Here is a 14,258-nt window from a genome sequence, read left to right on the forward strand (position 1 = left end):
AGGAGTTTCAAACCTCCCTTGTGGCTCATCCGGTAAAGAGTCCACCTGCAAGGCGGGAGACCTGGGTTCGATTCCCGGGTTGGGAAATCCCCTGGAAAAGGGAAAAGCTACCCGCTCCAGTATTCTGGCCTGGAGAATCCAATGGCCTGTATAGTCCATAGGGTTGCAAAAAGTCAGACAAAACTGAGCGACTTTCACTTTCACTCAGAACTTCTAGCTTTGGGTTGACGTGTTTCACTGATTTTGTGGTGCTATGAGAACAAAAGGCAATGTGATTCTTCAGATGCAGCCATCCAGTTTTGCCATGGCCCTTTCTTGAAGAGGCTTTTGTGTTCCCTTTTGCATATACTCCCCTCCTTTGTAGTGGGTGAATTGACCATAGAAGCTTGGGTTTATTTCTTGGACTCTCAACTCTGTTGTATGGATCTGGATGCGTGTGTATGTTTGTGTGCCCAACACCACACTGTCCAGATGATCCTAGTGTAGCAGTCTAGTTGGCTATCAGGCATCCTGGTAGACCCATATCAGGCCTTCTTTCCTTAGACTGTACAGACAATATAGGCTCCTTTGTGTTTTCATACCCATTTTGGAGTTCCTTGGTTTAGTGCCCTGTGAACATTGCATGGCAACTTGAGAGGAAGAGCACGGACCCTCTGGATTGCCTTCGGGGATGTGACACCATTTTACCAATAGGAATCCTTCCAATCCATGAGCTCAGCTTATTTTCCATCGGATCATGTGGATATCATCTTCTTTCATCCATCTCTTGCAGTTTTCTGAGACCAGGTCCTTCCCTCCTGGGTTAGATGGACTCCTGGGTATTTCCTCCTAATGTAAGTCATTGTCAATGGGGTTGATACTTTCCTTCTCATTCTAAGAGTTTGTGGTGAGCATTGGAAATGCAAACGATTTTCCCCCCTTCCTCTCTGTCCATCTCTCTGAGCCACCAGGTAGAACAGGCGTAGTCAGGGTCACACGGGGCTCAGGGAGTGCAGCTAGACTGTGTTTCTCAGGCCCTCAGTGCTGGGCATCATTCGGTATACTCTCCATGAACCTTCCTTGGTCTGGTGTCCCTTCAGCCCTCTCCCTAGTTTTAATAACCTTGCTTGTGTTCTTTGTCTCTTTGGAGACACATCCTTTATCAGCTGTGTGTTTACAAGTATTTGTCTGCCAGTGTGTGACGTATCCTTTGCTTTTTTTCGTAAGGTCTTTACCAGAGTGGAGACCTTTGATTTTGCACAGTCCACAGTATTGCCTTTTTGTGCATTGCCTTTCTGTGTTGTTTCTGAAGACTCCAAGCTCATGTCTAGCCTCTGCTCGATTTTCTGCTGGATTTGTGAGATGTTTGGCATGGAAAATATGTCTCAGAAAAATTTGAAACGAATTTGGTGTAAGGTGTCAAGTTTCCATCCTCATTCATGTCATCCCCTCTGGTTTTCAATTCATCGCTCCTGAACTCCTTTGGAGACCTTGTGGGAAGTTTGGTTGCCTTTCAGTTTGAATTTCTGCTCTTGAATAGATTCACCCAGTTCTGCCAGCAGGGACACGGTAAAGGGTGAGTGAGGGGCAGCCTGCCCTCCCAGCACTGACCACACTGTGTGGTGAGTGTTGCTCTCCCCTCTGGGAGCCCCAGGCCACAGGCATCCCAGTGAGTAGCCAGCTCTGTTCGCAGCTGAAAGGAGTTAGTCTCTCAGGAGCCTCTGTGAGGTTGCCTTTGGGTCTCCCAGGGTGGGAGTTTACAGGGACAGGACCCATTGCACTGCAAGTGAAGTGAGAACCCATATGACATCCGCCACTGCTCCTAAAGAGATGCACCTGAGGCCCCTTGAAGGTCCTGCACAGAGAGCTCTTTAGTGGACATGCTGGAAACTCTGTTTCATCGTGGGCTGCCCAGGGCAGGCTCTCACCAGTCCAGACACAGACCACGGTGATGACCGGCTCTGCTCTCACCAAAGGGTTTTCATTGGTGTGTACCCTCATCTGAGCAGTCAGGCCATGTGTACTGCCTCTCCTTGCAACTTCTAGGCCAGGGCTCCTAGGCTAGAACTCTCAGGTCTAACTTGTAGAACTAGGCTACACGGGCCAAGTGCATTGCCTGTCCTCGCAACTTCACAGCTCTCTTCTCTTCTTTACTGCACATTGATTATCAAGAGTGTGTTTGGGCCACAAGGATGTTGGGTCTTTCTCTAGCCTTATCTCATGAAGTTGAGACAACCTCATTGTTTCTGGTTGTTCCTGTGCTCTGTTTTTCCCATTCTCTTTCCTGGCTTCTTTTGGTGACTTTGTTTGTGCCTGAGGAAGAGCTCAGCATTTCTCTTCTGCCTGAGACATCACACAACAGTAATGCCCACCTGGAGATTAGTTGCCAAAAGAGCCTCGTTTTGCAGATGACATCTTGAAATCACCTGCACTGCCGTTTCTGATACACAAAGGCTGCCCTAAAGGAAATAAAAAACAAGTCCCAAGTCTAGTCTTAAAATATGTGGGCTGTCTAATGAAACCACCTTTTCTATGATTTCATTGAAAGGCATTAACTGGAGACATCCAGAATATGGGAAGACACTGAGATATGAGAGAATTAAAGGTTGTCAGGGGCAAGGGAGGAACAGGGAGTGCTTGAGGTGAATACAGGATTTGCAGGGGGTGAGGGAGGGTTGGTTGTGGAGAATGAAAGAGTCCCAAACTAGAAAGTGGTGATGGTTGCAGAGGATCGTGAAGGTCCTTAATGCTCCAGAAGTGTACCGCCTAACATCAATTTTATTGATTAAAAATGTAAGGAAAAAATACACCAATCTGTGACAAACAAAATATAAATCAAGAAAATAAAATACAGAAAACCTGAATGAAAAGAAGCTCAGGGGAAGCGAATTCAATCTCCACTGGGTAGAAAGTGAGTTGATGGCATCCACGGGTGGCAGAGAGGGATGGAGGATGCAAAGCCAAACCCTCCCCTGGACACGGTGTTTCCAGAAATGGAAATTTGGAAAGGGCTCTGGGTCTCTGTCCAGAGCAGGGGTCCATTCTCCTTGCAGAGGTGGGTCAATCATCGTGGGCATCTGGGTCTTGGGCAGAAGCCAGGGCAGGCTCTCCCTTCAGAGGTGTTCTCTTATCCCCTGACTCAGGTTCTCCTGCCAAAATCCGAGCACGGGCAGGCAGAAGCGAACATGTAGGTGGAGGTGGAGGTTCTCCCCCGGGGAGTGGAGCATTGGTGCCTGGGCCTGAGGGTCCTGCTTGCACAGAGATCTCATCCTCCCAGTGTGCTGGCCAATACCCAGTTGGCCTGGTGTCTATGGGAAGGCATGTCTCAGGTCTCGATCTCCTCTCAGTGGATCCCTGAGTCCTGGACATGTAGCAACCACCTCTGCAGAGACAGGGCTGGGAAGAGGAGCCTGGTTGAACCTGGGGGCTGGTGCTGGAGCTGTGAGAGAAGAAAAGGTTACCCACAGGCCTGCCTTTGCCCTTTGCCTCTGTGGAGACAATTCTACCCTGAGCTTTTGAGACAATTCTCAGTTTAGGAAGTCACAATAGGATGTCGTCCTGCCTGCAGTCCACCAAGCAGAAGGTCTGAGGCCAGCCTTTGCTCCAGGTCCAGCACCAGCTTTGGGGGACTCCTCCTGTGTAGCTCAGGACTCCTTCCCCACACACTCACATGCACCAGCACCTCCTCACCTCTGTGCTCACCGTGCTGGGCTCCTGGTCCTCCTGCTGCCTCAGAGGCAGAGGTTCTCAGTGCTCTGGGTCGGACCCGGGTGTGCTGAGCTCCGTGGCAGCCTGAGACTGGGCCGCCGGGTGTGTCTTGGGTGGTGAAGGGGCAGCAGGCCTTCCCTGCTTCCTCTTCATTCCCAGTTGGGCGGAACCCTCTGTGGGCTCGCTCACCTGGAGGCGGCACTAGGCCTCAAGGGCGGGGGGTGGTGCTCCGACCCCTCCCTCGGGGAGGTGGATGGGGTGTCCCTCTCATCGGCCATATCCAGTGGGAAGCTCTGCAATGACAGTGACCATCAGCCAGCCCTGCTTGGAGTTTTCTGAGCTGGGCCTGGTCAGTATGGCTGTTGCTTCTGCCTACTCAAACTTTTGCTCCCAGAACCAACAGAGACGTGTGTCTGCTCAGACACCTACCCGGGAGAATGGAGACCCACCTGAGGGTGTGAGGTCAGCCTGGGCGGCTGATGTTGCCTGCCCTGTCCTCATCCCACCCAGCCTGCTTTCCCCTGGGATGTGGATACAACCGGCCCACAGACTTCTGACCCCACATCCACCTCGGTTTGCTTGAGGCAGACACACCCCAAGAAACCCCCATCCACACACACAGGCAAAGGACCGAGTGTTTCCGGGTGGCATGGGAGAGGTGGCCTGGCCCGGCCTGGGGCTCCCTGTGTTACCTTTCTGTTTCTCTGGGCAAAGGGCCAGAGGCCTCTCGGCGGGGGCCCTGAGCCAGCGTCCACAGGGTTCCCACACACTCTGCCTGTGAGCTCTCCTGAGGCCCCGGCCTCTGGGCAGGGCCAAACAGCAGAACATCTTGGCAGCAAGTGATCTGGCTGGGGCTCCTCTCCACTCTGGAGGCCTGGATACCTGTGTTCCGGGTTCTGTTGTTTTATGTTGCCAGGAAGTGACATCATTTCCTGGGGTTTGTGCTGAGGTCCCTTCCCCAAAGCTCCCCAAGAAATCTCTTGGTTTCTGACTGCTGAACCCCCCCGAGGCCATGTGCAGGCACAGAGACGCCCACACAGCCCACCCTACATCCTTGGGGAGCCCTGGATGCAGCCAGGGCCTGAGCTCGGAGGACCCCGCTGCTCTCAGACCAGACCCCTTTTTCTCATAAGTCATGTGGCCCTGGACAAGCATATGCCCCTCAGGGTTTCCCCAGTCTCTCCATCTGCAGAGTGTGGATCACTCTCCCATCTGCCTCCTAGGTCTGTCGGCCTATGATCACCTCCGTGCCTTTCAACCTTGGGCTGATATGTCTCGGAGCTTGTGCACTGAGACTTCCAAAAGAAGAATTCGATATAGGGCTGACATACCACCGAATGGGGCAGAACATGGCCTGGATGGGTTCTGGACCTAGGAAAAGGCAGTCGTCTCGCCTTCCTGATATTTCAAGATCCCACCCCACCCCCACACTGTGGGAGATCTTGAGGTAAGATTCAGACCTCTCCCCTCCAATATAGAACAACCTTTGTCACCCTCCTGTTCCACTGAGATTCTGGCTCAAGTGTCCCACCTCAGTCTCTAGGGGAGATCAAGGCTTCCCCTATGATGCCTCCCAGGCTTCTCTCTTTTACTCTCATCCCCTTGGGTCATTTCCCCCCTTGCAGGGTGAATGGGCCTCTCATTGTTTCAAACCTTGAGATTGATTCATGCAAATTCTGTGAAATCTTATCATTTATTTCCTCTCTCCTTTTTCAGTCTCTCTCTCTAGATGTGTCTGTTTCTTATCCTTTCTAAATTCAGTCTATGAATTTTTCCCTCTCTCTCTGTCTCTCTTGTGTATGCATGCCTATGAATATATGTATGCATGTCTATTGTTAGCCTAGGTTTAAGTTTTAGGTTTTAGTTTTCAGTGAGATAAAGGATTGGGATTGGAGTCGCTGTGAGGGGAAGGGATAGGGGTGATGCTCTTGTTTCTGGTTCACTGAGTGATGTGAGTTCTTAGTCTCTTTTTCATATGAACCCCTCCTCATAGACACCACTTGCAAATAGCTCTCATATTCAGTTTGCTACCTTTTAATTTGTGAATGCTTAGCTTTTTTTTGTTGCAAAGCTGTTCAATTGCATAGAAGCCCCTGGTGTTCTTTGGTTTTCTGTTTCCCTTACTTGAAGAGACCCATTTTTGCTTCCCACACCAAATGTTAAGGAGCCTAAGGCACATGCTTATTTCAAGGAGTTTCAAACCTCCCTTGTGGCTCATCCGGTAAAGAGTCCACCTGCAAGGCGGGAGACCTGGGTTCGATTCCCGGGTTGGGAAATCCCCTGGAGAAGGGAAAAGCTACCCGCTCCAGTATTCTGGCCTGGAGAATCCAATGGCCTGTATAGTCCATAGGGCTGCAAAAAGTCAGACAAAACTGAGCGACTTTCACTTTCACTCAGAACTTTTAGCTTTGGGTTGACGTGTTTCACTGATTTTGTGGTGCTATGAGAACAAAAGGCAATGTGATTCTTCAGATGCAGCCATCCAGTTTTGCCATGGCCCTTTCTTGAAGAGGCTTTTGTGTTCCCTTTTGCATATACTCCCCTCCTTTGTAGTGGGTGAATTGACCATAGAAGCTTGGGTTTATTTCTTGGACTCTCAACTCTGTTGTATGGATCTGGATGCGTGTGTATGTTTGTGTGCCCAACACCACACTGTCCAGATGATCCTAGTGTAGCAGTCTAGTTGGCTATCAGGCATCCTGGTAGACCCATATCAGGCCTTCTTTCCTTAGACTGTACAGACAATATAGGCTCCTTTGTGTTTTCATACCCATTTTGGAGTTCCTTGGTTTAGTGCCCTGTGAACATTGCATGGCAACTTGAGAGGAAGAGCACGGACCCTCTGGATTGCCTTCGGGGATGTGACACCATTTTACCAATAGGAATCCTTCCAATCCATGAGCTCAGCTTATTTTCCATCGGATCATGTGGATATCATCTTCTTTCCTCCATCTCTTGCAGTTTTCTGAGACCAGGTCCTTCCCTCCTGGGTTAGATGGACTCCTGGGTATTTCCTCCTAGTGTAAGTCATTGTCAATGGGGTTGATACTTTCCTTCTCATTCTAAGAGTTTGTGGTGAGCATTGGAAATGCAAACGATTTTCCCCCCTTCCTCTCTGTCCATCTCTCTGAGCTACCAGGTAGAACAGGCGTAGTCAGGGTCACACGGGGCTCAGGGAGTGCAGCTAGACTGTGTTTCTCAGGCCCTCAGTGCTGGGCATCATTCGGTATACTCTCCATGAACCTTCCTTGGTCTGGTGTCCCTTCAGCCCTCTCCCTAGTTTTAATAACCTTGCTTGTGTTCTTTGTCTCTTTGGAGACACATCCTTTATCAGCTGTGTGTTTGCAAGTATTTGTCTGCCAGTGTGTGACGTATCCTTTGCTTTTTTTCGTAAGGTCTTTACCAGAGTGGAGACCTTTGATTTTGCACAGTCCACAGTATTGCCTTTTTGTGCATTGCCTTTCTGTGTTGTTTCTGAAGACTCCAAGCTCATGTCTAGCCTCTGCTCGATTTTCTGCTGGATTTGTGAGATGTTTGGCATGGAAAATATGTCTCAGAAAAATTTGAAACGAATTTGGTGTAAGGTGTCAAGTTTCCATCCTCATTCATGTCATCCCCTCTGGTTTTCAATTCATCGCTCCTGAACTCCTTTGGAGACCTTGTGGGAAGTTTGGTTGCCTTTCAGTTTGAATTTCTGCTCTTGAATAGATTCACCCAGTTCTGCCAGCAGGGACACGGTAAAGGGTGAGTGAGGGGCAGCCTGCCCTCCCAGCACTGACCACACTGTGTGGTGAGTGTTGCTCTCCCCTCTGGGAGCCCCAGGCCACAGGCATCCCAGTGAGTAGCCAGCTCTGTTCGCAGCTGAAAGGAGTTAGTCTCTCAGGAGCCTCTGTGAGGTTGCCTTTGGGTCTCCCAGGGTGGGAGTTTAAAGGGACAGGACCCATTGCACTGCAAGTGAAGTGAGAACCCATATGACATCCGCCACTGCTCCTAAAGAGATGCACCTGAGGCCCCTTGAAGATCCTGCACAGAGAGCTCTTTAGTGGACATGCTGGAAACTCTGTTTCCTCGTGGGCTGCCCAGGGCAGGCTCTCACCAGTCCAGACACAGACCATGGTGATGACCGGCTCTGCTCTCACCAAAGGGTTTTCATTGGTGTGTACCCTCATCTGAGCAGTCAGGCCATGTGTACTGCCTCTCCTTGCAACTTCTAGGCCAGGGCTCCTAGGCTAGAACTCTCAGGTCTAACTTGTAGAACTAGGCTACACGGGCCAAGTGCATTGCCTGTCCTCGCAACTTCACAGCTCTCTTCTCTTCTTTACTGCACATTGATTTTCAAGAGTGTGTTTGGGCCACAAGGATGTTGGGTCTTTCTCTAGCCTTATCTCATGAAGTTGAGACAACCTCATTGTTTCTGGTTGTTCCTGTGCTCTGTTTTTCCCATTCTCTTTCCTGGCTTCTTTTGGTGCCTTTGTTTGTGCCTGAGGAAGAGCTCAGCATTTCTCTTCTGCCTGAGACATCACACAACAGTAATGCCCACCTGGAGATTAGTTGCCAAAAGAGCCTCGTTTTGCAGATGACATCTTGAAATCACCTGCACTGCCGTTTCTGATACACAAAGGCTGCCCTAAAGGAAATAAAAAACAAGTCCCAAGTCTAGTCTTAAAATATGTGGGCTGTCTAATGAAACCACCTTTTCTATGATTTCATTGAAAGGCATTAACTGGAGACATCCAGAATATGGGAAGACACTGAGATATGAGAGAATTAAAGGTTGTCAGGGGCAAGGGAGGAACAGGGAGTGCTTGAGGTGAATACAGGATTTGCAGGGGGTGAGGGAGGGTTGGTTGTGGAGAATGAAAGAGTCCCAAACTAGAAAGTGGTGATGGTTGCAGAGGATTGTGAAGGTCCTTAATGCTCCAGAAGTGTACCACCTAACATCAATTTTATTGATTAAAAATGTAAGGAAAAAATACACCAATCTGTGACAAACAAAATATAAATCAAGAAAATAAAATACAGAAAACCTGAATGAAAAGAAGCTCAGGGGAAGCGAATTCAATCTCCACTGGGTAGAAAGTGAGTTGATGGCATCCACGGGTGGCAGAGAGGGATGGAGGATGCAAAGCCAAACCCTCCACTGGACACGGTGTTTCCAGAAATGGAAATTTGGAAAGGGCTCTGGGTCTCTGTCCAGAGCAGGGGTCCATTCTCCTTGCAGAGGTGGGTCAATCATCGTGGGCATCTGGGTCTTGGGCAGAAGCCAGGGCAGGCTCTCCCTTCAGAGGTGTTCTCTTATCCCATGACTCAGGTTCTCCTGCCAAAATCCGAGCACGGGCAGGCAGAAGCAAACATGTAGGTGGAGGTGGAGGTTCTCCCCCGGGGATTGGAGCATTGGTGCCTGGGCCTGAGGGTCCTGCTTGCACAGAGATCTCATCCTCCCAGTGTGCTGGCCAATACCCAGTTGGCCTGGTGTCTATGGGAAGGCATGTCTCAGGTCTCGATCTCCTCTCAGTGGATCCCTGAGTCCTGGACATGTAGCAACCACCTCTGTAGAGACAGGGCTGGGAAGTGGAGCCTGGTTGAACCTGGGGGCTGGTGCTGGAGCTGTGAGAGAAGAAAAGGTTACCCACAGGCCTGCCTTTGCCCTTTGCCTCTGTGGAGACAATTCTACCCTGAGCTTTTGAGACAATTCTCAGTTTAGGAAGTCACAATAGGATGTCGTCCTGCCTGCAGTCCACCAAGCAGAAGGTCTGAGGCCAGCCTTTGCTCCAGGTCCAGCACCAGCTTTGGGGGACTCCTCCTGTGTAGCTCAGGACTCCTTCCCCACACACTCACATGCACCAGCACCTCCTCACCTCTGTGCTCACCGTGCTGGGCTCCTGGTCCTCCTGCTGCCTCAGAGGCAGAGGTTCTCAGTGCTCTGGGTCGGACCCGGGTGTGCTGAGCTCCGTGGCAGCCTGAGACTGGGCCGCCGGGTGTGTCTTGGGTGGTGAAGGGGCAGCAGGCCTTCCCTGCTTCCTCTTCATTCCCAGTTGGGCTGAACCGTCTGTGGGCTCGCTCACCTGGAGGCGGCACTAGGCCTCAAGGGCGGAGGGTGGTGCTCCGACCCCTCCCACGGCGAGGTGGATGGGGTGTCCCTCTCATCGGCCATATCCAGTGGGAAGCTCTGCAATGACAGTGACCATCAGCCAGCCCTGCTTGGAGTTTTCTGAGCTGGGCCTGGTCAGTATGGCTGTTGCTTCTGCCTACTCAAACTTTTGCTCCCAGAACCAACAGAGACGTGTGTCTGCTCAGACACCTACCCGGGAGAATGGAGACCCACCTGAGGGTGTGAGGTCAGCCTGGGCGGCTGCTGTTGCCTGCCCTGTCCTCATCCCACCCAGCCTGCTTTCCCCTGGGATGTGGATACAACCGGCCCACAGACTTCTGACCCCACAACCACCTCGGTTTGCTTGAGGCAGACACACCCCAAGAAACCCCCATCCACACACACAGGCAAAGGACCGAGTGTTTCCGGGTGGCATGGGAGAGGTGGCCTGGCCCGGCCTGGGGCTCCCTGTGTTACCTTTCTGTTTCTCTGGGCAAAGGGCCAGAGGCCTCTCGGCGGGGGCCCTGAGCCAGCGTCCACAGGGTTCCCACACACTCTGCCTGTGAGCTCTCCTGAGGCCCCGGCCTCTGGGCAGGGCCAAACAGCAGAACATCTTGGCAGCAAGTGATCTGGCTGGGGCTCCTCTCCACTCTGGAGGCCTGGATACCTGTGTTCCGGGTTCTGTTGTTTTATGTTGCCAGGAAGTGACATCATTTCCTGGGGTTTGTGCTGAGGTCCCTTCCCCAAAGCTCCCCAAGAAATCTCTTGGTTTCTGACTGCTGAACCCCCCCGAGGCCATGTGCAGGCACAGAGACGCCCACACAGCCCACCCTACATCCTTGGGGAGCCCTGGATGCAGCCAGGGCCTGAGCTCGGAGGACCCCGCTGCTCTCAGACCAGACCCCTTTTTCTCATAAGCCATGTGGCCCTGGACAAGCATATGCCCCTCAGGGTTTCCCCAGTCTCTCCATCTGCAGAGTGTGGATCACTCTCCCATCTGCCTCCTAGGTCTGTCGGCCTATGATCACCTCCGTGCCTTTCAACCTTGGGCTGATATGTCTCGGAGCTTGTGCACTGAGACTTCCAAAAGAAGAATTCGATATAGGGCTGACATACCACCGAATGGGGCAGAACATGGCCTGGATGGGTTCTGGACCTAGGAAAAGGCAGTCGTCTCGCCTTCCTGATATTTCAAGATCCCACCCCACCCCCACACTGTGGGAGATCTTGAGGTAAGATTCAGACCTCTCCCCTCCAATATAGAACAACCTTCGTCACCCTCCCGTTCCACTGAGATTCTGGCTCAAGTGTCCCACCTCAGTCTCTAGGGGAGATCAAGGCTTCCCCTATGATGCCTCCCAGGCTTCTCTCTTTTACTCTCATCCCCTTCGGTCATTTCTCCCCTTGCAGGGTGAATGGGCCTCTCATTGTTTCAAACCTTGAGATTGATTCATGCAAATTCTGTGAAATCTTATCATTTATTTCCTCTCTCCTTTTTCAGTCTCTCTCTCTAGATGTGTCTGTTTCTTATCCTTTCTAAATTCAGTCTATTAATTTTTCCCTCTCTCTCTGTCTCTCTTGTGTATGCATGCCTATGAATATATGTATGCATGTCTATTGTTAGCCTAGGTTTAAGTTTTAGGTTTTAGTTTTCAGTGAGATAAAGGATTGGGATTGGAGTCGCTGTGAGGGGAAGGGATAGGGGTGATGCTCTTGTTTCTGGTTCACTGAGTGATGTGAGTTCTTAGTCTCTTTTTCATATGAACCCCTCCTCATAGACACCACTTGCAAATAGTCTCTCATATTCAGTTTGCTACCTTTTAATTTGTGAATGCTTAGCTTTTTTTTGTTGCAAAGCTGTTCAATTGCATAGAAGCCCCTGGTGTTCTTTGGTTTTCTGTTTCCCTTACTTGAAGAGACCCATTTTTGCTTCCCACACCAAATGTTAAGGAGCCTAAGGCACATGCTTATTTCAAGGAGTTTCAAACCTCCCTTGTGGCTCATCCGGTAAAGAGTCCACCTGCAAGGCGGGAGACCTGGGTTCGATTCCCGGGTTGGGAAATCCCCTGGAGAAGGGAAAAGCTACCCGCTCCAGTATTCTGGCCTGGAGAATCCAATGGCCTGTATAGTCCATAGGGTTGCAAAAAGTCAGACAAAACTGAGCGACTTTCACTTTCACTCAGAACTTCTAGCTTTGGGTTGACGTGTTTCACTGATTTTGTGGTGCTATGAGAACAAAAGGCAATGTGATTCTTCAGATGCAGCCATCCAGTTTTGCCATGGCCCTTTCTTGAAGAGGCTTTTGTGTTCCCTTTTGCATATACTCCCCTCCTTTGTAGTGGGTGAATTGACCATAGAAGCTTGGGTTTATTTCTTGGACTCTCAACTCTGTTGTATGGATCTGGATGCGTGTGTATGTTTGTGTGCCCAACACCACACTGTCCAGATGATCCTAGTGTAGCAGTCTAGTTGGCTATCAGGCATCCTGGTAGACCCATATCAGGCCTTCTTTCCTTAGACTGTACAGACAATATAGGCTCCTTTGTGTTTTCATACCCATTTTGGAGTTCCTTGGTTTAGTGCCCTGTGAACATTGCATGGCAACTTGAGAGGAAGAGCACGGACCCTCTGGATTGCCTTCGGGGATGTGACACCATTTTACCAATAGGAATCCTTCCAATCCATGAGCTCAGCTTATTTTCCATCGGATCATGTGGATATCATCTTCTTTCATCCATCTCTTGCAGTTTTCTGAGACCAGGTCCTTCCCTCCTGGGTTAGATGGACTCCTGGGTATTTCCTCCTAGTGTAAGTCATTGTCAATGGGGTTGATACTTTCCTTCTCATTCTAAGAGTTTGTGGTGAGCATTGGAAATGCAAACGATTTTCCCCCCTTCCTCTCTGTCCATCTCTCTGAGCCACCAGGTAGAACAGGCGTAGTCAGGGTCACACGGGGCTCAGGGAGTGCAGCTAGACTGTGTTTCTCAGGCCCTCAATGCTGGGCATCATTCGGTATACTCTCCATGAACCTTCCTTGGTCTGGTGTCCCTTCAGCCCTCTCCCTAGTTTTAATAACCTTGCTTGTGTTCTTTGTCTCTTTGGAGACACATCCTTTATCAGCTGTGTGTTTGCAAGTATTTGTCTGCCAGTGTGTGACGTATCCTTTGCTTTTTTTCGTAAGGTCTTTACCAGAGTGGAGACCTTTGATTTTGCACAGTCCACAGTATTGCCTTTTTGTGCATTGCCTTTCTGTGTTGTTTCTGAAGACTCCAAGCTCATGTCTAGCCTCTGCTCGATTTTCTGCTGGATTTGTGAGATGTTTGGCATGGAAAATATGTCTCAGAAAAATTTGAAACGAATTTGGTGTAAGGTGTCAAGTTTCCATCCTCATTCATGTCATCCCCTCTGGTTTTCAATTCATCGCTCCTGAACTCCTTTGGAGACCTTGTGGGAAGTTTGGTTGCCTTTCAGTTTGAATTTCTGCTCTTGAATAGATTCACCCAGTTCTGCCAGCAGGGACACGGTAAAGGGTGAGTGAGGGGCAGCCTGCCCTCCCAGCACTGACCACACTGTGTGGTGAGTGTTGCTCTCCCCTCTGGGAGCCCCAGGCCACAGGCATCCCAGTGAGTAGCCAGCTCTGTTCGCAGCTGAAAGGAGTTAGTCTCTCAGGAGCCTCTGTGAGGTTGCCTTTGGGTCTCCCAGGGTGGGAGTTTAAAGGGACAGGACCCATTGCACTGCAAGTGAAGTGAGAACCCATATGACATCCGCCACTGCTCCTAAAGAGATGCACCTGAGGCCCCTTGAAGATCCTGCACAGAGAGCTCTTTAGTGGACATGCTGGAAACTCTGTTTCCTCGTGGGCTGCCCAGGGCAGGCTCTCACCAGTCCAGACACAGACCATGGTGATGACCGGCTCTGCTCTCACCAAAGGGTTTTCATTGGTGTGTACCCTCATCTGAGCAGTCAGGCCATGTGTACTGCCTCTCCTTGCAACTTCTAGGCCAGGGCTCCTAGGCTAGAACTCTCAGGTCTAACTTGTAGAACTAGGCTACACGGGCCAAGTGCATTGCCTGTCCTCGCAACTTCACAGCTCTCTTCTCTTCTTTACTGCACATTGATTTTCAAGAGTGTGTTTGGGCCACAAGGATGTTGGGTCTTTCTCTAGCCTTATCTCATGAAGTTGAGACAACCTCATTGTTTCTGGTTGTTCCTGTGCTCTGTTTTTCCCATTCTCTTTCCTGGCTTCTTTTGGTGCCTTTGTTTGTGCCTGAGGAAGAGCTCAGCATTTCTCTTCTGCCTGAGACATCACACAACAGTAATGCCCACCTGGAGATTAGTTGCCAAAAGAGCCTCGTTTTGCAGATGACATCTTGAAATCACCTGCACTGCCATTTCTGATACACAAAGGCTGCCCTAAAGGAAATAAAAAACAAGTCCCAAGTCTAGTCTTAAAATATGTGGGCTGTCTAATGAAACCACC

Source organism: Giraffa tippelskirchi, chromosome 9, assembly GCF_054371585.1.
Source record: "Giraffa tippelskirchi isolate mGirTip1 chromosome 9, T2T-mGirTip1v1.2.pri, whole genome shotgun sequence".
Taxonomy (NCBI): Eukaryota; Metazoa; Chordata; class Mammalia; order Artiodactyla; family Giraffidae; genus Giraffa; species Giraffa tippelskirchi.